This window comes from Castanea sativa, chromosome 2 (assembly GCF_040712315.1).
Source record: "Castanea sativa cultivar Marrone di Chiusa Pesio chromosome 2, ASM4071231v1".
In the NCBI taxonomy this organism is placed as follows: Eukaryota; Viridiplantae; Streptophyta; class Magnoliopsida; order Fagales; family Fagaceae; genus Castanea; species Castanea sativa.
In genome coordinates this window covers 30,204,727-30,229,395 of record NC_134014.1, presented here as the reverse complement: position 1 = coordinate 30,229,395, position 24,669 = coordinate 30,204,727, and the positions used below count along the sequence as shown (strand labels likewise).

The 24,669-nt window shown below is 37.8% G+C and overlaps 1 pseudogene; it reads left to right on the top strand.

Annotated features, from left to right (window-relative positions):
• The first annotated feature begins 19,803 nt into the window (after positions 1–19,803).
• Positions 19,804–20,397, top strand: LOC142625189 (plasmodesmata-located protein 1-like; annotated as a pseudogene).
• The last annotated feature ends 4,272 nt before the right edge of the window (positions 20,398–24,669 follow it).

The window sequence follows — 24,669 nt, the reverse complement described above, 5'->3', positions numbered from 1 at the left end:
CTAAAATTACATTTTTTTCCCTAAAATAATATCATTGATTCTTTTTAGAGTAATGCTATATTCACAAACTTTTTTACAACATTTTTACAAAATGTTTTGGTAGCAAATTCTTATTGGTTCATACATGAGCCCACCACTCACATCATTTTTTTACTTACTAGTAACCACTTATCACATTAGTAGTCTATAAAAAGTTTGTAACGCTAGTATTTTCCTTATTTTAGTGATTATAAAAAAATTTATAAATCTAAAATTTAAAACAAAATATACAAGCCCAAAAGAAATAGCTCAACAACAAAAATTACAAATAGTAAATCTAAAAAAAAAAATTAAGCTCAATTAACCAATTTTATTTAAAATAAACAACCCTGCTCTTTAAAAAATCCTAAACAAAGATAATTTTGTTCTTACCAACACACAAAAAAAAAAAAAAAATCTCAGTAGCTAAGTAATAACAGAGTCAAATGTTGAAACTGCTGCACACAGCCAACAATAAAATTGCCCCTCTTAACTCAAAGTTTTGGCGCTGTCCCTGACTTTAAGCATGCAAAACCCATGTCTTTCAAATTGCAATCGTTATGCACCCTGCTAAAAGCCCACATTTGAGTAGAAGATCAAACTAATTCTCCCCTATATTTTTTGGATGATATAATTAATTTCATTAAAATCACTTACGGATAGCCATGACATCATTAACTGATACTTAAGTCCTTGATATATTTGCCATAGAATCCGGTAAACCACCAATTGTGGCATTTTATTTAGAAGCGTAACGCCTTGTAAAATGAGAATAAGAATAGATTTGGTCCATAAATTGTGTCTCTTGATGCCACAAAAACATAAGCCTACCACACCAAAACCTACTATTTCCACGAATATAGTGTTTTAACACTGATGGGACTGACGAAATCAACTACCAACGAAACTAAGGCATCTAATGGGACTGACGAAATCAACTACCGACGAGTTCAGTAGGACAGACAAGACCGCTCTCTGAGACGAGCCTAAGCATGTATCCACGTCACCGACGAGGATATCAGGATCATTTAATGCCACCAATAATACCCCGGACGGTTACATAACCAGCTGGACAAACCATTGAAGGCATATTAAAACCCCATTACTCAGCAAGAAGCATTACCAAAAAAGGCATTAACATCACAATATCAACCTCAACAGCTAGAATTCAGAGCAACATATATAAAGCCTTCACATTGCCAACAGGAGGTACGGACACATTTTACAAGAGATACCTAATCAATCTTATTTTCTATTTTTAAAAACTCCCTTATACTGACTTTGGCATCGGAGGTGTTGTGGCAGGCACCACACCGGTGACCTTTTCAGAGAATAGCTTCTTCCATTGCAACACAAGCAGACATCTGGTTCCGTTTGGACGACCTCACTACAACTGACGAACTTGTGTTTCATCAGTTAGGTGCCGTCTGTGGGGAATGACATTTTCGTACTCGGGTTCGAAAGCATAGTTTCTACCAACTTCGATATTCAAATGGAAACCAACCAGGATTCAGCGACCCTAGCTCAGCAAGTCCAAGCTCTTGCGGCCACTATTAAAGAACTCATTAGGCGGAATCAAGAGATGAGGCAATGACTTCAACAGGAGGAGAACTGGTCCAAAGCCGGCCAGGAGGATGAGGTGGGCAGCCATGGAAGAAGTGACTGACGAAGGCCCACTACTCCGGACGAACAGGGCTCTGACCTCCTTCAAGAGATGAGGAAAGAGATGGACGAGCTGAGGAATGCCATTAAGGAGAAGACAGATCAGAGCCTGGATAGGATGGTCAGGGCAACAGACTCTCCTTTCACCACAGCGGTCTTGGAACGCCTCGTACCGTCAAAATTTCGGTTGCCTCAGCTTGAGCCGTTTGACGGGCTTAAGGACCCCTAGGATCATCTTAACACCTTCAAGACAACATTAGGCCTCCAACAACCTCCTGACAAAATATTGTGTCGTTCTTTCCCTACCACCCATAAAAGAGCTGCAAGAGAATGGTTCACAAAGTTGCCAACTTCATCAATTGACAGCTTCGAGTAGTTAAGTAACGCCTTTCTGCGTTACTTCGTTGGTGGGCAACGTCCTAAAAGACTAGCAGACCACTTACTCACCATTAGATAGGGGGAGAAAGAAACATTGCGATCCTATGTGAAACGCTTCACCCGAGAAACCCTAGAGCTAGATGACGCTGACGATAAGGTGCAGTTGACGACCTTTAAAGCAGGGCTGAAGTCTAGAGAATTTGTGGTTTCTCTTGCAAAGAATCCACCTAAGACGATAACAGAAATGCTCATGAAGGCACAGAAGTATATAAATGCTGAAGATGCATTAGCAGCCATAACAGACGAAGAAAAGCCAAGAAAGGAGGGAAGGAGAGAAGACGATCGTAGGGGACAAAAAATGGAGCGTCCAGGTCATTGAAACAGTGACGGGGACAAGCGGAAGGACGACGAAGCCAAAAGATCATCAAAAATGGCTAGGTAATAAGATTCCACCTTGATAGATGTACATTACTGACGAAACCAAAAGATCATCAAAAATGGCTAGGTAATAAGATTCTGCCTTGACGGATGTACATTACTGACGAAGCCAAAAGATCATAAAAAATGGCTAGGGTAATAAGATTCCGCCTTGACGGATGTACATTACTAACGAAGCCAAAAGATCGTCAAAAATGGCTAGGTAATAAGATTCCTCCTTGACGGATGTACATTACTGACGAAACCAAAAGATCATCAAAAATGGCTAGGTAATAAGATTCCGCCTTGACGGATGTTCATTACTAACAAAACCAAAAGATCATCAAAAAATGGCTAGGTAATAAGATTCCGCCTTGACGGATATACATTACCGACGTAGTAAGTAATAAGATTCCGCCTAGACGGATATACATTACTGACGAAGCCTCAAAAATGGCTAAGTAATAAGATTCTACCTAGACAGATGTACATTACTGACGTAGCCAAAAGATTATTAAAAAAATAATAATAATAAATAAATAAATAAATAAAAAAACCTTTCATCTTCTATGGTCGTCATGGCACATCATGACGACCACAGAATCCGGGGGCATCTGATGGGACTGACAAAATCAACTACCGACGAGACTAAGGCATTTGGTGGGACTGACGAAATCAACTACCAACAAGTTTAGTAGGACAGACGAGACTGCTCTTTGAGACGAGCCTAAGCAAGTATCCATGTCACCGACGAGGATATCAGGATCATTCAATGCCACCAATAATACCTCGGACAGTTACAGAACCAGCTAGAAAAACCATTGAAGGTATATTAAAACCCCATTACTCAGTAAGAAGCATTACCAAAAAAGGCATTAACATCACAATATCAACCTCAACAGCTAGAATCCAGAGCAACATATATAAAGCCTTCACATTGCCAACAAGAGGTACGGACACATTTTCCAAGAGATACATAATCAATCTTATTTTCTATTTTTAAAAACTCCCTTATACTGACTTTGGCATCGGAGGTGTTATGGCAGGCACCACACCGGTGACCTTTTCAGAGAATAGCTTCTTCCATCGCAACACAAGCAGACATCTGGTTCCGTCTGGTCGACCTCACTACAACTGACGAACTTGTGTTTCATCAAACACCTAATTCAAACCCTTACACGTTTGGCTTCAAAACTTATCAAAAGGTGTTGTTATGATGAACACTACCATGGGATATTTAGTTTTCACCAAATGGTGAAGGAACTCAACTGTACTTGGACAACCTTTTAGGCTTGAATACAAGTTTCACGTCTTTCGCATAAGTCAATCTCTTCCACCATATTAGGCTTGAATATAGCTTGGACAACCTTTTAATGACATAATCGCCGGCAAAAATGGGCAAATGCCCATTTCGCTAAAAAAAAAGGGCAAATGCCCCCTTTCCCAAACTAATTAGGAAAATGCCCCTTTTTTGAAACTCGATTTTCTCAAAATAGAGTTTTTAAAAAAAAATATTTTGGAGCCCTATAGTGACGTTTTAAGGAGCCTATAGCAACGTTTTAAGGACCTATAGTAGCGTTTTGTAACTTGAGTTCCATGCAAGTTTTTTTTTTTTTTTTAAACCTATAACTCGATTTCATAAAACTCAAGTTCCAAAATGCCGCTATAGGCTCCTTAAAACGTCGCTATAGGTTTCTTAAAACATCACTATAGGGCTTAACTCGATTTTGAGAAAATCGAGTTTCAAAAGAAGGGCATTTCCCTAATTAGTTTGGAAAATGGGGCATAATGCTTTTGCGCGAAAAGGGCATTTGCCCATTTTGGCCCATAATCGTCTCCACATTTTTGTCCCGATTGACCTTACACTCCATGTCATGGTCATCTCCCTCTTATTTGTAGATCAACTATATCCTTTATTTGCATGTTCCTAGTCATGTCTTGATTAGGAACTTCCATGGGCACTTCACTAACCACCATCACAGTAGTATTGGGCTCAATATAGCTCTCCTCTTGTCGTTCAATAGTCTATCCCTTGCTTGGACCTCCATGAGAATCATTAACCTTAGTTGAATTACTTTGAGTTCTTGTTTGGGAGTATGGAAAGGAATTGAATGGAAATGAATGAAAACAATAATTTTATAATATTTCTCATTTTCCCTTGTTTTGGATTTTTAACGGATACCTTGTTTGGAAGTTTAAGTGGGAGGTAGTAGAATGGATATAAGCAAAACATTCATTTCTCAGTATTCATTTAAACCTCAAATTTTCATTATTCCCAAAATTGGGAGAAATCGGAGGGAATGGAATGAGATTTAATTAAATTTTCACTAAAACTCCCAAAATGCCCATATATATATATATAGTCATTTATTTTAAAATAAGGGTTTAACAATAATATTATGATTAAATGTGAGAATCATACCAAGTGTTTTTTTAACTTGGATACCATAGGCAAAGCGCTCAACCATGCACCATGAAGTTGCCCTTCCTACTCTTCTCATTACATATTAGCCATTCAACACATGCTTTATCATTGTGGCCTAGGCGAACACAATAATATATAACAAAAACTCAATGGCCATTTTATATTTGAAATGTACTCAAATTGATTCTTTCCTATCCAAAGTTTCTAAAAACATTTCCTTTAAATCTTATACTAGTTTCATATAAACCCTTAGATCTCGTTTGGGAGGAGGGAATGGAAATGAATGAAAACAATAGTTTTAGAATATTCTTTCCTTCTCTTGTTTGGAAGTTTTAAAGGGGAAATTGTGGACACAAGAGGGGGGGGTCGAAATGGAGTCACCACCTAGTTTTTGCAATGGTCTAGGAGCCATATATATAGCATCCTTTCGAGGAAGGTCATTTTGATCTTACTACCAGAGATATGGGTTCGGAGTTAAGGTATGGTCTTGAAAAGGTGTTAGGCACCCAAAACCGCCTAACCCTAAGGTTGTCTTCACATCATTGTGTCTTATGTCTTAACCCTATTAAAGGCTCACTCAATACTTGTATCTAACTCACACATGCACTAACATATATTTAGCAATTAACATGGCATCAAACATCTTTAACCATACATCTATCATGCTCACAAACAAAGCCTACCATGCATCCAATCATGGCACAACATCTCATCATATACCCTAGCATTAATCTAGCATGGCATCTCCTAACATTCATCTAGCATACATCTTAACCAACCTAGCATTCATCTAATCAAGGCAGCAAAGCATATCAAACTAGGCAGCAACAAAATAAGGCAGCAACATATGAATCATTAATAGCATTGCACGTACACTTTGGAAATACTCAACCAAACAAACATATTCATCTCTAATACCAAACATGATCGTATCACAGATGCATGAACATTTCCAATACATGACTTACCTTTTACTTACCTTGTAGCAACTCAGCACCCATGGTATTTATGCATGAGCATGTGAATGAATGATCATGTCATCAAAACAATAACAACACAATAAACCCTAACTCTAACATGTTATAGCAAACAAGCAATTAAACATGTGAAACAGAGACTTTTGGAAGTATAAAAACATGGAAAAAAAGCTAAACAAAACAAATATGTGAATGCAGAAGCAAAACTAACAAAAAACCAAAATCAGGATTTCTGGGCAGTGGCTTGCACACGCAAGAACAAGCCTACATATACATAATTAAGCTTGCGTACGCAAGCAAGTTTATGCATACACAAGTTCTTGCCCAAAAATCCTAAAAACACCAAAAATAGGGTAGAACCTCAAAAAGGGAATTCTAACAACCTAACATGCATTTTAAACATACAAACATATAAACCTAAACTAGATAAACATGTTAAAGCATATTAAAACAGGAAAACAAGCAAACAGAAAGATTTAAAGGCAAAAGAATAAAGAAAGGAAAAAAGAAAAATTTAGACTAGATACCTCAAAGAAAAGCTCTTCAAGCTTGATTTTTGACCATTTCTCTCAGTCAAATCTATTCACAATTCAATAAAAAAGTTATTAGTAAAGATTAAACTCAAAGATCAAGGCCAGAAAAGGCCCTAATCAAAAGAAAATTGATTTTGTGAAAAAATCCCTTTTAATTCACCATTTTTAGTGAATCTTAGTGTTTTCCCGTGGGATTTCTATTTGTTTTGAAAATATACCATATAAGGCTTATTATAGTGTGAAAAAGGAGGTTTGGAACGATCCCCAGACAATGTGGGATTTGTTCCAAACCTCAACATATATGCAGAAAACTTGCCTTGTTTAGGTTTTTGGAAATTGCTGTGTGTGCAAGATCAAGCCTATGTACGCATGCAAAAAGCTGCATACACAAGTTGATTCATGCGTACGCATGGCGAGGGTTTTGTTTGGCCTCATTTTTCAAAAATTGATTTATTTGCTCGTTAAAAGTTATATTTCTCATTTTAGCACTTCTCATCCAAAATTAACTTCTGATTGGCCCCTAAACCAACCTTGGGGTCTTAAAATTTAGCGTCATTGGGGAACGGGGGCCCAAATCGTAAGGGGTACAAAATGCAATGTGTACAGATGCCCCTCTTTTGATTCATGAGTTTCACTAACAAAATCAAAAGAATAAGAGACAAAACATTTTGTTTTAATGTACGGCTCAAGCCCAACCCACTCACACGACACACATCACGCATACATAGGACAGGGTGCAACTTCAAAGAGTTGTGTGGGAATTCGTATGTCTGAATTCCCATCTTTGTTGCTTGGGAAATGAGCAACGGCATGTTCACTATCCCAGAACCTGTTTTGCCAATTGAAAGCAAAAGGCGAGTGACTCACTATCCTAGAGTCACTTAAAAAGGAAAACAAAGGTGCTCTTACGAGCTCAAACAAACAAACAAGGGTGCTCTTACGAGCTCAAACAATCAAACAAAGGTGCTTTTACGAGCTTAAAATGATATATATATATATATATATATATATATATATATATATATATATATATATCTGTGGTTTCCATATGGGGCTCTTGGCTCAAACTTCTCCAAGTGGTATTTGTCTTCTATCTCCATCTCTACTTGTACTAGTAAGGCTCTTGCCTCGGGGTTGACCTTGGTATCTACCTCTATCTCTACCTCTATCTCCATCTCTACTGTACTAGTAAGGCTCTTGCCTACATGTTCAATTCTCGAAGGATATGTGCGCAAAATTCTTATGGTGTGCCTGAATGTTCAATCCCGAAGGATATTTGCATAACTTTGACTTATATAAGATATGTGCTTGCAAATTCAATTTCCGTAGGATATGTGCACAAAATCTGTCTTTTGACTTTCTTACTTGTATAAGATCTATGCCTGCATATTCAAATCCCGTAAGATATGTGCACAAAAACTGCCTTCTATCTTTCTGACTTGCATGAGGTTTCATGCCTGCATGTTCAATTTGATGAAAAATTACATGTTTGTATCGCATACAAAACATATGCAGCGGAAAATTAACAGATCTACTTCATTCGCAATTGATAACATGTTCTATGTAAATTTGAGAATATAAGAACAAGAGAGTGTACATTGGTGTGATGAATTTCAAAACAAAGAGTAGAAGTACTCGGGAACATTTTTAATCTTCACTCCAATTCCACTAACGCCCAAGAAGTGTGGTCTCTCAATCAGTTTCTATGAATTTGTTCAAAGAAGAATGAGAGAGTGTCTCACACTCACATACATACCATTTCATGTTCTTGTCTCTTATTAAAAATTCTAAATGTTTCTCTCCTTATAACTGATTATCTAATTGGGCTAGCCTTTTGGGCCTTTCCAATTAGGCTTTAGTGTGTGGCTTGGAGTGGGATCAAAATGGAACAAATAAGACACTAGCTCCAATAGGGCTTAGGCTTTTCTATCAACTCTTGACAAGTCCAAAATTACCATTAACTATATTTAATACCACTATATAAATATGATTGCACTCTAGGCCTTATTTATAAATCATATCCCAAGACTTTATTATACATGCAACCCCTTCATAAAATATTCATAGTAATACAAAGTCATTAATGTAGACTACCACTTTGTAGATTACTACATTTTAATCCATGAGTATCCGGTTTAATCCTTTAAAGTTATTCATCATATATTTATGAAATCCAATTTCATAAATATATACTTTAGTAACTTCTTACCAAAGTGATTAGGCCTAACTCTCTGAATAACTGAACCCATTAAACTTATCTCAAGGGAATATTTTATATCTCCGTTAAGAAACTATAAATTCCATCTTGAGAATACATGTCCCATCAACACTAAATGTGGCTGCCTAATATACTGAGGTTTTGGCCGTTACTTTAGATCTCACTCCTAATATATCAAAGCATCCTGCACTTCATGATCAGGTCCATTATTCTCTCAAGATTAAGAGTTCATGTAAATATAAGTCGTGAGATTTATTATTCAATTAACAGTCGTTAGGAAAATAACAAATCTCACAGCGGTCCAGTTCAATATGTCTTAACTTTTAAAACATATCAACATACCAACTAGAAGTCTCCACTTTCATGATCAAGAAAAATCATTTTAGTTAATATGTTATAGTCTTCGCAGATGAAATGCCCAATTTCATCACCGACTACGAACTACAATTCTGAGTTTACAAAGAACTTGTAATTTATATTTTCTGTGACTTTTCACATAAATCACATACTATGCATCTCACGGACTATATGATAATGTCCAAATATTCAAGTTACTATTATTTTAGATAACAATAAAACAACTTTATTAATACAACATTAAGTCATACATAATGTCTTACATAGCATCATACAATAGAATTTAAGGGCACTAATCCTAACACAATTCTCATAGGATATGTGCACGAATTTTGTGTTATATGGGATCGGTACCTGCATAATTAATTCCTGGAGGATATGTGCACCACTTTGACATGTGTAAGATTTGTGCCTGCATATTCAATTTTCGAAGGATATGTGTACAATATCTGCATTCTGACTAATTTTGGATGAAAGATCCACTGGGGATGCTGGAGGACTCACTAGAGAGTATGATTCTGTTGAAAAGTGCTTTGGGTAATGATTTCGACTTACCATGAAAACTTGATGGTGTATAGCTCACTGAGGAGGAGGTAGCTTACTAGGGATTTTCTGATGGTGTGCTGTTTTCTGGGGAACTTCCTTCCACCGAGGAAATGATTATCTTCTTCTTGCTCTAAATCACTGATGATTGATGTTGACTTCACCCTCGAGGGGGTTTTATCAAACTCTACTGGGGAAATTTTCTTTTGCAACTCTCGAGGGAGCTACTTCTGTGCCTTAGACCCACAGAGGAGTCCGTCTATGATACTGGATTTACTTGATATTTAATTGAAGATCTTGACTCATAGACGAGTATTCATGATGATTTCTAGTCCACTAAGGGATGTTTGGTGCCTTTGATCCACTAGGGATATTTTTGATGGTTTCAATCCACTGGGGAATGATCTTGATGCTTTGATTTATTGGGGATGCTTTTGATGTATGTTGATCCACTGGGGATATTTTGGCATTCTTGGATGTACTTTGAATTTTCCTTTGCACTTCTAGCCTTCTGGAAACTCCGTGGGATTTTTGAATTACTTTTTACTAAACTACACATAGTTTAGCGGGGAGGCCTAAACTATGCGTAGTTTAGCCATCTGGTGTGTTCCTACCTCTTCATTTTTCTCCAACGGTTACCAACCGTTTTTTTTTTCATTCTCTTCATCTCCCTCATCTCTTCATAGTCTCTAACTCTTCAATGTCTTTTCTTTCTTTTTCCCTACAAAAGCTTATGCCCTCTCTCTCAATCCCTCAAAATTTGACTTCCATCTTCTTCTTCATTCTCAACTTCTCTCTCAAACTCTCTCATCTCCTTCAATGGCACCCAAGTCTTAGAAACATTCCTACGTCCTCTCCTTCAACATTCTCCATCTCGCCTGTAGGAATAGCATCAGGCAGAAACCTTAATTTAGTATCTTAACTCCTTTTTCACCCATTTTCTCTTCTATTTGGTATTTTAACATCATTCTTCACCACTTTTGCAATCGATTGTATGTCTCATGTCACATTTCATCTTATTGTCAATATCACTTTTTCACAGCTTCTTTCACTTAATCAAGTCTTTAATCCCATTTTCTTTTGCAGGTCCCAGCCTCATATTCTGGTAGTGGAAGTACCAGCTAGGTCTTGGTGTAGTACTATATATAGAATGAGGAGACTCGGGGCTATGTCTGTGCTGCGGGTTTTGAGCCTATTATCCATTTGATGCCCAAGAGGTCTACTAGTGCTGTCTGGGCACAGACCTTGGCTAAGAGGTTGTAGGACACTTCCAACACCTTCCACATTTCTAGCCGAGAGATGACCATCACTCCTTATGACTTCCACCGCATGATAGGCTTGCGATTTAATGGGGTCCCGGTCAGCCTCGAGGATAAGTTGGGTGTTCAGTTAGGTGCAGACTTACTAGGGAGGTATGCTACTGAGACAATCCGCTACATTGTCCTCGAGGCAAACTTTATGCATCATCCATAGGAGACAACTGAGGAGTGCCTTCGAATGGCTATGGCCTTTCTGTTGTTCCTGGTGGGGGGCGTACCTATCTGCCACAGGTGGGCAGACTGTGTCTTTAAGGTGGTTGGCCCTTTTCCAAGACTTTGAAAGGGCTACCAACTAGGGGTCAATATGCTTGGCTTACTTGTTCTCCTCTTTGGATACTCTTAGTCGAAGGACACTGTGCCAGCTGGTGGGGCCTTGGAAGCTCTTTGAGGTTAGTTTCTCTCTCTTTTTTTGCTTGTAGTTCATGCATTCTTATTCTTATAGTCATACAACCACATGCCATATAGGATAGGATCATGTACTATATTCCTGCTACCTGCATTCATACCTGTATCTTGCAAACTATCATCTTGCAAACTGCCAATTTATCTAAACCTTGCAAACTATCATCTTGCAAACTGTACCATTACCTTTTGCAAACTATTATTTCTGAATCTTGCACACTGTCATCTTGTACACTATCTTCTTGCTCATTGTCATCTTGCAAACTGTTCTTTTTTTAACCTTATACACTACCATTTTTCAGCGTTGGGCCGTGAAGTACGGTTTGCTAAAGGAGCTAATTTGAACTTGAAGAGGATCATTTTGCTTTAGGTCCACCTGGATAGGCTCTCTCCTGAGGATGTAAGTTAGAAGCATATTTCATTTCCATTATTTGCATGCTTCTTTAAGGTTCTCTTTCTAACTTCATGTGTTGTTATAGATCATATGGAGTCCTTGGCTGGAGCTGCCCCTATAGCGGACCTAGGATTGGAGGCAGTTGTGGTAGTTGCTTCTAGTCTCTCTCAAACTCTTAAGGATGGTGGAGTGAGGGTGATTTACTTGGCAGAACGGGTGTGCTACCAATTGGCGGGGAGGGCGCGCCTTAGGTTTCAGTGGACCCTCTAGTGTTCATGCTTGCTCCTTGTTCCATGATGGATGCAGAGTATAGCCAGTAGGGGTCGAGCATTCCTTTTATGAGGAGTTTAGTGGGGCTCGCCTCATGCCTTCTCTCCTTGCTCCGATATGTGTTCTTGCTCTCTTATTTCTCTTAATCAATCATTATCTACATTCCTGTACCTTAGTAACACATAAATGAAATACTTGTGTCAGGAGGACCCTACTACTGGTGCTATCATTGATCCCCCCCACTTGGTCGGGAGCATCCTGTTGGGCGCAACAAAAATGTCATAGGCTACGCCTTTCCTGAAGGCACTCGGGTGGTGAGTTCTCTTTCATCCTTTTCCTTTTTTCCTTAAAATCCTTGCATCTGAATACTTGTTCTAACAACCTTTCCTTCAAAATTCAGCCCACTGTTCAGAAGAATGAGGAGCCCATCTTGCTTGCGAGAAACTCAAGCTAGAGTTGACTGAGTACTCTCGGCAGCTATATAGAGGCGGGGATGATGAAGATGATGATGATGGTGGTGGTGGTGGTGATAGTGTGGGAGGTTCAAAGTTGACTCCAAGCCATCAACAGAGGAAAAGGCGCTTTCGGTGATCCTGCAGATAAACAGACATAGGCACAACATAGCATAGCATACTTTTTTCTTTTTGTTGCTTTTATCATTTTTTTTAGCACACATGCTTGCACTTTACATTTGGTTTGAGACATTGGGTTATATTTTAAGAACACCTTTTACATTCATGCTTTTATTTGGGATACGTACTTAAATTACAAACTTGTGGGAACTTTATGTCTACCAAAGGACATAGAAGAATTAGAATTCTTCTGAAATTGAGTTGAAAAGCTCAAGACTTTTAGGCCTTGTTTGGATTTTGCAAAACTGAGTTAACAAAACTGAGTTTTGTTAACTCATAACCCAAAATCCGTGGGGCCCACATAAGGAAACATTGTTTGGATGATTTTTTGTTTGTTCACTCAATTAACAAAACTGAGTTTTTTTAGTTTTGAGTTACCAATTTCAAAAATACAAGAAGCTTGTTTTCAAGTTATGAGTTTTTTAACTCAGTGGCAATTTTCGTAATTTTTTTTCCAAATGGGTCCCACAGCAGTGTGTAGTTACATCACTGCAAACCCACAGAGAGAGAAATGGATATTTTGGCTTAAACTTTCCCAACTACCCAAGCTCACTTTCTTCATCTCACTTTCCCTTTTCCTTCTCCCAAACCCACAACAACTGAAGCAGAGCTCCAGTCCGGCGATCATCACCTTCTGCCCGAGACTCTATCTCACAGCTCCGTTCACCGATTTTTGTTTCCGGTGAGACCCACATTCAGCCCTTCCATCTGTTTACATGCCCGAAGCTGCTGGGTTTTATTTTGATTTTTTTTTTTCATGTTCCTCCATTTCCATGTTCCTCCATTTTTTGTGTTGTGTTTACTGAGACCTTGGCTCACTTGGCTGTGAATGCTTGTTTATTTATGCCTCTTTTTTTACTCTCAACTCAAGTATAGCTTTTATGCCTCTTTTTTTGTTTTTATTTTTTTTATTTTAGAAGTTTCTTTGTCTTGTTCCTTTGTTACAGCCATGGTATTATGAACGTAGCATGCTTTGCTTTGCTATTGGTTTGGGAAAAAAAAAAAAACTATCTATACCAAAACTCTACCAAAAAAACCATCACAGATTCCTTAAGGTTTAGATTTAGTTTTTTTAATCATCATTTTTGAAGAAAACTAATCACCCTCTCATGTTGTGGGTTCCCCTGCTTTGCTCGTTTTTGAAGCTTTACTCTAAAGAAATATTAGTATTATGAACAATATCTGCTTTGCTCATTTTTTAAGAAAACTAATCATCATTTTTTTTTCTTTGCTTAATCCGTGCTGTGGGTTCCCCTGCTTATTTGCTTACTGATTATATTACTTTTTGACATGGTTCATGTGATATTCTTATAATGGAAGATGGATGTACCTTCCACAAAAATATATATATATTAGAATCAAAGATGGATGTGCCTTAGTTGCTCTTTCTTTTTCTTTTTCTTTTTTAATTATGATTGTTACTTTATTTACTACTTAGTGAAACTGATAAGATGTAGCTACTGACAGACTATACATGAATATATCAATAGAGAATGTAACATAGCTAACTGTATCCATATCCATAAACAATATGGTGGGTTTTTAAAGGAGGATAAAGTGACAACTATTGCACCTTAAGATAAGACCCTAAACACTATTGTCTGACTTTGATTGAATACATGGAAATGTTTATTGTTTACATGTGATTGTTACATGATCAGAGGTTGTTGTTAGATGGCTGGGGATTTAAGGAGGTGGGACGATGACTGTGTCAATGAACTTTGTGACATTGTCTTCGGCCAATTCCTGCTGGGTAATTTTGCAACAGGGCTTCCCCATGAGCCATTGTAGGATATAATCACAAACACTCTCAACGCTCGGACTGGGAAGGATTTTCGCAAGAGGTAGGTTATGCGTCAGTTCATGTTCGTCCAGAAGGAGTATTGTAGGGCCAATGGAGTTCAGGTTGGGCCAAGGTGTGGGTGGCCAGTGGTGGGTCCAGATGAGGGGGCTGGTCCGTCTTAGTAAGAGGCGATTGGTGGACTCAGAAGCATTGTAGTGCATAGCTAACCATTTTGTTTTTGCTAACTTATTTTGTTCCCACTATGGTTTGTAGACTACTATGCTGTTGTTCGCGTACACTTTCACATGCACTATCCTATGGCTATTAGTGACCACTTTTGTACTAAAACAATGCTTCGGTCTTTTGACTTTTTGTATGTTACATGGTCACAATGTACATGTTTAGCTGTGAACTGGAGTATATGTATGGTGTTATCTTTATTTACATGTACCGCTTGTTTATGTAGAGTTACTTGTGCACTTTCTCATTACGCAACATACTTGGTCACGGTAACACATTAATATTCCTTGTTCATTTATTTACCTGTCAATACAAAGTGTGTTCATCTTATCATGTGAGATATTTGAATTAGATGGCACATGAATCCCAAGATGCGAATGACAAAATGTGGCCTCCCCATATAGAACACATATTTATAGAGATTATGGTAGAGGAACAAATAAAGGGTAACATGGAGAATGGTGTTTTAAGGGCCCTATATGGGAATTAATGACACAAGAACTTAATAAAAGGACTGGTAAAAATTTCACCACTAAAAAAGTCTTCCAAAAGTACAATAGGCTTCGAGGTAAACAACACAAGTGGAGTCAATTGCTTAATCGTACGGGGTTGGGGTGGGATGAGGCCATCCAAACTATGACATGCACTGACGAGGTTTGGGCGCATGTGGTGGCGGTATGTTACTTTATGCATTTCAAGTTTCATGTTAGTATTGTATGCCTTTGCATTGTTATGATTACTTTGCTGCCTAACAATTGTTCTTATGCTTGTGTTGTTGTAGGTTGATTGGAACACAAATAACCTGCGAAAGAAGGGATGCCCCAACTACAATAAGCTGAAACAATTGTTTGCCCCCAGTACTGCAAGTGGGCACCTTCAGATTTCATCAAACACACCTCCACTGAACAGCAATGAATAGCGTGCACTAGAGGATAAGCTTACCGCTAATGCTGCTCCTATCCATCTTGATGATGACTGTTACACCCTCAACTTGGATAGTATTTCTCGAACTACGGAGGAGACTGATGGTATTGACCAAACCCAAGCTGCAGGCAAGCATCCCATGCAAGAAGCAAGTGTCAAGGGTAAGAAAGTGGCGAAGAGAGCCGATAAAGTAAGTGAGATGACTGTGGCCCTAAAGGAGTACACCGCAATGATGAGGGAGAGGTTTAGCGGTAACAGGGGCAAGTCAAGTGGCACTTCTAAGCAATTTTCCCAATCAGCAACTGGAGGCGATCCATGTTTTCTAGTGAAAGCCATTGACATGCTTAATTAGTATGAGGATCTTGAAAACAAGGCATATTTGAAGATCTCAAAGGCTCTCCATGTGAAGGAGAATAGGGTGGTGTCCATGGGCATACTGGAGCATAGGAGGCGAGCATGGATGGACAATATTCTTAACCCGGAGGATTGAGACATGGATCTTATTTTATTATGTTGTGGTTATTGTAATACTGTAGGATTATGTTATGGTTATTGTAGTACTTGTACCTTTTGTCACAAAAATCGTTGTTTTGTTGGTTATTATTCTCTACTATGGATGTTTGTCAGGTTGCCTTTTTTGGCATCTAGACTTGATGCATTTTTGTATGTTGAACAATCTTAACTTATTATGAGTGAAGATTTATGATAATTTCTCGTATTCGACTTGGTTTATTGTTGAGTGCTTGTTATTAGCATTGGTTTGCTTTATAAAATAAAAGGGGTTAATAGTATGTCGTTGTGGTGCGTAGGTGACAATGGCATCAAGGATTGAATGGTTAGATACATCCCTGGCTTATGATGTTAACGAATCATACTTCAACAGCGTTGATTATGATGATGCTGGTTATGATACCAATGATGACGACTGGTGGGGTTCAGAGTGTGATAGCGAAGATGAAGCAGAGTTTGACTTTATGAATCCTTTGGTAGGTGAGATGTTCGCTTATATGCAGCGACATTATGATAAACAGCCCATGCGTGATAGTATCCTCACGAGGCAAGGATACATGGATGAACTTGACAGTAATCCTAATAAGTGCTTTGAGATGTTTTGCATGACACGCTCATATCTATTACATTTAGTGGATGAGTTAGTCGGTCATGGATACTTGATGGAAGGGTAGGGTGATGTGGATGTCACGCAGGCAGTCGCCATGTTGTTATACATACTTGGCCACAATATCTGAATAAGGTGTATTGCAAACAGGTTCCAGCACTCAACTGAGACGGTGTCTCACCACTTCCGCAGGGTGTTGCGGGCTCTTCACTCGTATGCGAGACATCTGATTAAGCCAGATCTAGATGTAGTTTGCCTCCCCGAACATCTTCAGGTGAACAAGTATTGGTCATGGTTCGAGGTAATATATATCACTTAATTATATTGTAAACATATTTATATTTAACTATGTACATACGTCATCAGTACTTATGTCAAGTGTAAAAATGTGTTGGGGCAATGGATGGCACCCATGTGAGTGTTCGGCCTCCTAAACATGCGACTTAAGCGTACAAGAGCTTAAAGGCTATTGTAACCACAAATGTGTTGTGTGTGTGCAACATGGATATGCAATTTATTTATGTTCATGCGGGGTGGGAAGGTAGTGCTAATGACTCACGGGTATTGGAGGAAGTGATTGGTGACCCGAAGCATGGATTCCCATGGCCACCTACGAGTACTACAATTAATCTCATAGGCTATCAATTTTTACATGTTTTTGTTATAGTTAATGTAGCCAATTCTGAATAGCTTCATAAACACGTAGGATCATACTACTTGGTGGACTCAGGCCTGCCTATTGGCACAAGTTTCCTTCCACCTCACAAATCAACTAGGTGCCATGCCTAGGAATTCCATTCTAGTAACAGGTTTCCAACAACCAAGAAAGAGTTGTTCAAATATCGACACTCTTCCTTGCGAATGGTTATTGAATGATCATTCGGGGTGCTAAAGGCTCGTTTTCCCATCCTCAATTTAATGCCAAACTTCAAGCACAGTAGGCAGCGCTATGTGATTACTACATGTTGTTGTCTACACAATTTTATACGCATTAATAATCGGAGTGATGAATTGTTTAACACCTGGGACAATGTTGAATATGAAGAAAATCCTGTTGTTTCGCCCAGTAGTGGCAACAATGGAGCTTCCATTAGCACCGTAAACCAGAGACATGTTGTGGAGATGTCGGAGGTATCAAAGAGACGTATGGCCCACTTTAGGGATGACATCACCGATGCTATGTAGGCTGATTATGTTGCCTGTCGGCATTGATTTCGCACATGAATTGTATTGTAAATGCTTACATTTTGATGTTTATAGACTTGGTAGCATAGGCCAGGCGATTAGCATTTGATAGGTGTATGTTCAGTAGATGTTATGTATTTTTTTTTTTATAACAGTATTGCGCTATTTTGGAACCACGAATGTATGATGCAAAAAAGAGATGGTTATTGTAGTATTTGTACCATTATATTATGCACTATTATTGTAGGGTCAATGGTATTTGAAGTTTATGTCAAGTCCACATTTTGCCTAATTTTACTTTGGTGATGATGGGTGATTTTGTAATGGTATAGCGTGATTTTATAAACTATGTGCAATGAACTGCAATTTTTTAGATAACTTAGTCATATTCGAGGCAACTATGCTCCTAGAAATAAAGGGAGAGAAGGATATTTGGGATTAAATTCTGCTTGCCTCATATTATTCATATCGATGCTTAAATACACTAACAACACAACTAAATTATAAACAATAGGAATGGCAAAAAATAAGAATGCTGCCATTACAAAACATCAATGTTATATACAAGGTTACAATAAGTCTATCATTCAACACATTCGTTGCCAAGTCCAACACCTACATTAGAAGGCACTGCCAACACCTACAATACATTTCCATGTCCAACCACATAATTGAATTTCATTATGCAAACCACTAATCCAAATTCAAAATCATGGCAGACACATTTGCCGTAATCCAACCTCTCTATTACAAAGTGAAAATATAAACAACACCACAAAGATAAGTACAACAATTTGATATTTACGTGCTCGCGCATTGACCATACGAAGGGAAACCCTTGCTTTTTCAGCACTATGCTTTGCTACTCTTTCCCTGTGGAGTAGGTCTACTATCATTGCACGGGCTTCCGTCTCATTGTTTTTTGCCATAGCTGCCTTGGCCTCAAGCCTAGTAAATTTCGCAATGACAATCGGTGTTGTTTCAGCTCCATGCCTACATGGGATGCCACCCAACCACTTAAAGGACTTACAATGTTTGTTGCTGCCTTGCATATTAAACAAAGCTGGTAAGGACATGAGCTGAGGAGCATAGCAACTTTAACTGTGAAGGAACGATAATAGTAAGCGCAGTTGATACTTACAGGCTTCCAATGTCTACAGCCATAAAACCATCTACCGTAATTATGGAGTTGCAAAGATGTCCGCAACATGCACTGATCCATGTCACACACATACCCCCTATAGTTGGAGTTATAGCTACTAGCATTTGCCTCCGACATGGTGGTGAAACATGCACCCCTACAAGGCATATTCACTGTCATTCAACACATAGCTAACCATACTAAAAATTTTCATCAAGTTGTATGTAGTAAGAGATGACACTAGTGTATAACCAAATTGTCGTAAAGCTTAGTTGTTATCAATAGTTAAATACCAAGCTTAGTTGTTAAATACCATGTTCAAAGATGTTAGCTACTTAGTGTATAAAATCTTATAATGTTGTGCCAAAAGTCCCACCTTTGAATTCTTGGTCAAAACACTCCCTGTACTTATTGGTCCAACTCTACAACAGCATAAAATTAGATCATACTTCCTTTATCATCACACACACTATCATAATCTGAGTATAGAGTATAGTTAACATTTTAACACTAAGTTTTCTCACTTTCAATATATTGACAATAAAATAGTATTTATTTCTTTAACTACTCATCAAATATCATTAATGATCTTCTCCCAATTAATATTAATGCAACTGCTAAGTTGGAGCTAGCAAACAAAACATTTAAAGGCATTGAAAAGAGAAAAACCACCCAACAAAATAATATATTTCAGTTTCCAAACGCCACCAAGGAAGGACACCCAAATCCCCACACTCTCTCTATATTATAAAAACTTTGAATTACTCTTTAGTAAATTTCAACCAAAACCCATCTCTGGAAGCTCCTATTCCAAACCCTTCACAAATTAAGCACCCATGGTTTAGAAACAAGTTTCAAACTTTTTCAAATGGGTTTGCACAAAAAACCTTTCTCCTCTTTCACTGCTTTCATTTATCAAATTTTATGTGTTGGTTATTATTCCCCTATGTCATAATTGCCGCAGATAACACAAACTTGGTGTACAAGGGTTGTGCAGAACAAAATTTCCTAGACCCAATTTACTCACAAAATCTCAAAACCCTATTGTCTTCTCTAGTTTCACAAGCTTCACAGAAAACTTTCTACACAACCACCACTGGTGACAGCCAAAATGCCATGATGGGTCTGTATAAATGCAGAGGGGACCTCACTCTCCCTAACTGCTACAGCTTTTGATATGGTGGAGAGTGGGGTTAAGAGTGGTGGTAGTGGTGATGGGGGTTTGTTTTACACAAGGAGCTATGAGTCAGTGTATGTGTTGGGGCAATGTGAGGATGATTTGGGCAGTGATTATTGTGGGGATTGTGTGAAGACAGCTTTGGAGAGAGTCAAAGCTCATTGTGGTGACTCTATCTCTGGACAATAATATCTCTATAAGTGCTATATTAGCTATAGCTATTATCCAAATGGCGTCCCCAACGTAGATTCATCATTAGGCAAAGTTAGAAATACACATATTTGATATATTCATGTTTTATGCCTAGTTTAGAATCCAGAAAAGTCACTTCAGAGAGAGAGACAGAGAGACACTAAACAAAATAAAACCCACCTTTGAATTAAAAGAAGGGCATGAATTGCATAAATATCAATACTATAGGTCCAATTACACAACACTTTTATTAGTGATGGACCTATTGTCACAATTTATTTAATAATGGCTTCATATTAGCTATTGTAATCGGTGAATGATAAAAACATACATCTAAATAAAAATATACATCCAGGAAAAGTACCAAGGCTCAGGAACTACCAGCTTCAAGACAAGTTTGAGACCTATTTCAACATAATTTGGATGTCAAAACAAGATAACAATTTCCATAACTTATTTATTTTCTATTAAATTTTTTATTATTGGTATTTACTCATGTACCCAAGGGGATTTGAATCCTCAACCTCACTCACCAATCACACAAGGTTGATAGAAAAGACACAGTCAAGTTAAATTTATAGGGAATGCGACCAAAGCAAAATCTTACAATTTCTTAAAAATTGGCATGAAAATCATTTCAACAAGTATAAAATCTGCCAGATCATATTTCATGTCAATCAATAGCATACCAACTTATTTTATAAAATCTCAAGCCCATATTTCTTAAACTAATGAAGCTCATTCAATTTCTTAATATCATTTGATTTTTTTTCTAATCCTACAACAACATGCAATTTCTGTTCTTCCATCTGATTTCTTAATATCATCTGATTTCAAAAATTAAAAAAATAAAATAAAATAAGTTTAACAAATTAAACTCATAATTTACTTATGCTCTGAGAGAGAGAGAGAGAGAGAGAGAGAGAGAGAGAGAGAGAGAGAGAGAGAGAGAGAGAGAGAGAGAGAGAGAGAATTCTCAGTGTGTGATGGTGGCTATCTAGGCTCAGTTTCAGGGGCAGAGGTGATGCGGTGGACAGAGCTGTAGCGTCCTCTTCGAGGTGTAGTGGCGCTTGGGTTCAAGGATAGGGAGAAAATGGCGATGGCGGAGAGAATCTGTGGTCTTTTGGCTTTGGGGTTTGAGAGGCGCAGACAACAGAGGAGTTGGGGAGAATGGAGAGAGAAGCTGATGAGATTTTTTGTGGGAAGGGTGTGAAGAGGAGAGAGGTATTACACGCAGGTATTTACTTAGCCGTTGCAGAGAATAGCAGTGCTATGTGGGACCCAGACAGTGACATAAAGTTCAGTTCAATTTAGGATTTAAATTTGAGTTAACTGCTTCCAAACAAGCATAGAGGTGAATTTTGGGTTTTATTGAGTTAGAGTTGTGAGAAATTGAGATATGAGTTTGATTGAGGAGATTTGAGTTATGAGTGTTGGGATATGAGTTATTGACAAGCCAAACAGGGCCTTAATAACTCTCCAAACAAAGGTGTACTTCCTTGAGAGGAAACCAATGACCGTTTGGACACTTGCTTTTGAGAATACAACTTAAAGCAATCAGGACAAATGTGTCTAGAAAAACCATAATGGTGACAAACATGAGCAATTTTAGAACTACTTGGCACCCTAGAAGGAGGTCTAACCTTAGAGGTTGACAGAGACCTCAACTTAGGACAATTTGGCCTAATATGACCAACAATATGACAATGATGACAAGTGGGGAAAAATTCAAATTTTTCTTTCAACCTAGGAGGAGTTTTAGACATAGGCTTAGAAACTTCAGCATTATCATCAGAATTTTTACCTTTATCTATTCTAGCAATATTGGCCTTCACCTCCTCATTATTCCTTTTGAATGGAGGACTATAAAATCTTTTTCTTTTGAGTTAGGCTCAACAACAAGTCTGGCACTAGTTAATTTTTCAACTTCAGTTTTAAATTCAACTAGTTGCTTTTCCAAACTCTTAATTTTGTCCACCTGAAATGAAATTTGATTTTTAAGATTCTCATTCAAATTATTGGCTTCATCTAATTTTGCAATCAAATCATCTTTTTCAAGTTTGACCTTTTTAAAATTAGCTTTTAATTTTGTAGAACATTCAAGGGATTTCATACAAAAATTATAAAGCTTGCAATAGGCATCTTGAATATTATCATCATCATTCAACACAATATCATGCAAATCAAAACAATCAAGAGTTTCCATGACAACAGGGGTCAAGGATCACACTCAGGAAATTAATCCAATTAGAGTGTACCCGCTCTGATACCACTTGTTGGAAAATTTAGACCCCGGTTGATAAAATTAACAAGTTTTAAATCAAAATTGTTAATTAGATTGATTATGAATAAATCTTGTTAAAACAAAGGAACATCAATATCATGCATAGCAGAAATAAATAAGACAAGATATGATGACCCAAGAAAACCAATGAAACAAACTAGTTTTACAGTAAAAACCTGAGGGGAAACCTTCCCGAAAAGCAATTCACTATAGTAAAGAGAAGTTTCAAATCTAGTACAAAACCTTTGTCCCTAGACTCTACAATCCACGTAGATGAATGTATAGCAGAAACCTTCTACCGCTTCAGAACCTCTGAACTCTTCAATATATGAATGCCACCATTTTGCACAGATCTCAGTATGTGACTAACCAATGATGCACGGCTCCTAGTACGTGACTAACTCACCAACTTGAAGAAGATGTTGGCTGTAAAGTTCTTCACTTCATCAACAATGAAGATCAAGAAGCACTTAGTTACAAAACCCTAAAGCACAAAAACGCAGTAACTTCTTTAAGAGAGAATAAGGCATCGGTCACTTTTTGCATGTGTTCTCCATGTATTCTCTTATGTGACGGGCTTTAAAATAAGCCTTATATATGTCTAGGGCTGTGAGAAAAAAAACCTTACACATACATGTCAGCATGGGCCGAAAAGCAGATCTGAAAATTCTGATTTCGTAATTCTCGATAAATAGTATCTGTCGAGAAGCTGTCAAGCCTCGATAGATACTATCTGTCGAGCAGCTATCGAGAATCTATCCAGCTTTAATAAACAACCCTTCTTCACTTTTTTCTTGGACCAATTTGTATGGCTTCAATATTTGGACTTGAACTCTTGTTCCTTGAAGTATTAAACACATCCTAGATCTACTTAATTACAAATAAAGTGCATTTTGTCATAGGATTAGTCAATTCTAAATGACATATGTTCTTAACATGATTCATATATGTCCTAACAAAACCAAAGAGGTAGCCGCACTCTCTATGTTAAGCCCCCAGCCCTAGCACTAGCCTCCCTGAATTTTGCCCTAAAGAGCCTTTAACTAGGTTAAGGAATCCTATTACAAGTTGAATTCCCGTTTGGAGAAAATCCCAGATTTTTAGGCTTCACTTAATCGACGATTTTGGCATATTTAATGTCAAAATTTGGACTTTTGTTAAACTACAAAGTTGTAGCCCTTTAAATTAAATTTCTAGCCCAACTTGAATCATCTTGATTGGACATCTAATCCAAAAGTTATGTCAAAAATACTAACTGATGTGCAGGCTAGAATCCTAATCCCAATTAGACTTGGATTTGGTGCAAATTTCCTTTGATTCCTTGCTCCAATTGGACTTAAATTTAATTGGGCTGACCTTCTTTAACTTCATCATGGCCCCTGTAAGAGTAAAATCCGTTAGCTTTCTTCTTTGCACAAATCCACTTATGTAATTCTATTCTCCTATAAAAGACAAATTCATGCAATAAATTCAATTAAGCACAAAATTAATTATTCAACATTATTCCAAAACCAAATATAAAATGTATAAATTAATTCAAAACAAGTATGATTATGTTTTCTAACAATGATATAAATATGCAAATTTAAGCTATTATCAATGCACATCAATGTGCCTGAACAATGGATAATGCCTTAGGGGAATCCATCCGCCGAGCAATAATCGATGTCTGGAACAAGTTCCAAGGAGGTTATATTAGCAACAGATGGTGAGCCCCATCTGGTCAGAAATATAGAACAGAAGGACCCACTGACGTGGGAAAAAAACCCCTCATCATAACAACCCCACTAAAGGGAGATTATAAATAGGGGAGTAGAGGCAAGATGTAGGAGGTTGGAAAATTTTGGGAAATGAAACACAAGATTAGTAAGAAAAGACTTAAGTCAAGGAGAAGAGAATCTTGCTCAGATTCTAGGGTAGAAACTTGGCTATCTAGTGGTCATCTTGGCTGAGCTAAGAACTACGGGGTTTGGTGTAAAAGAAACATTAATTCTCTCATATACTTAAAGAAACACCTCTTAGACCTCCCATTGTGGGATAAGCCCAACCTAGAATACAAGTAAATTGGAGATCAAAGTCCA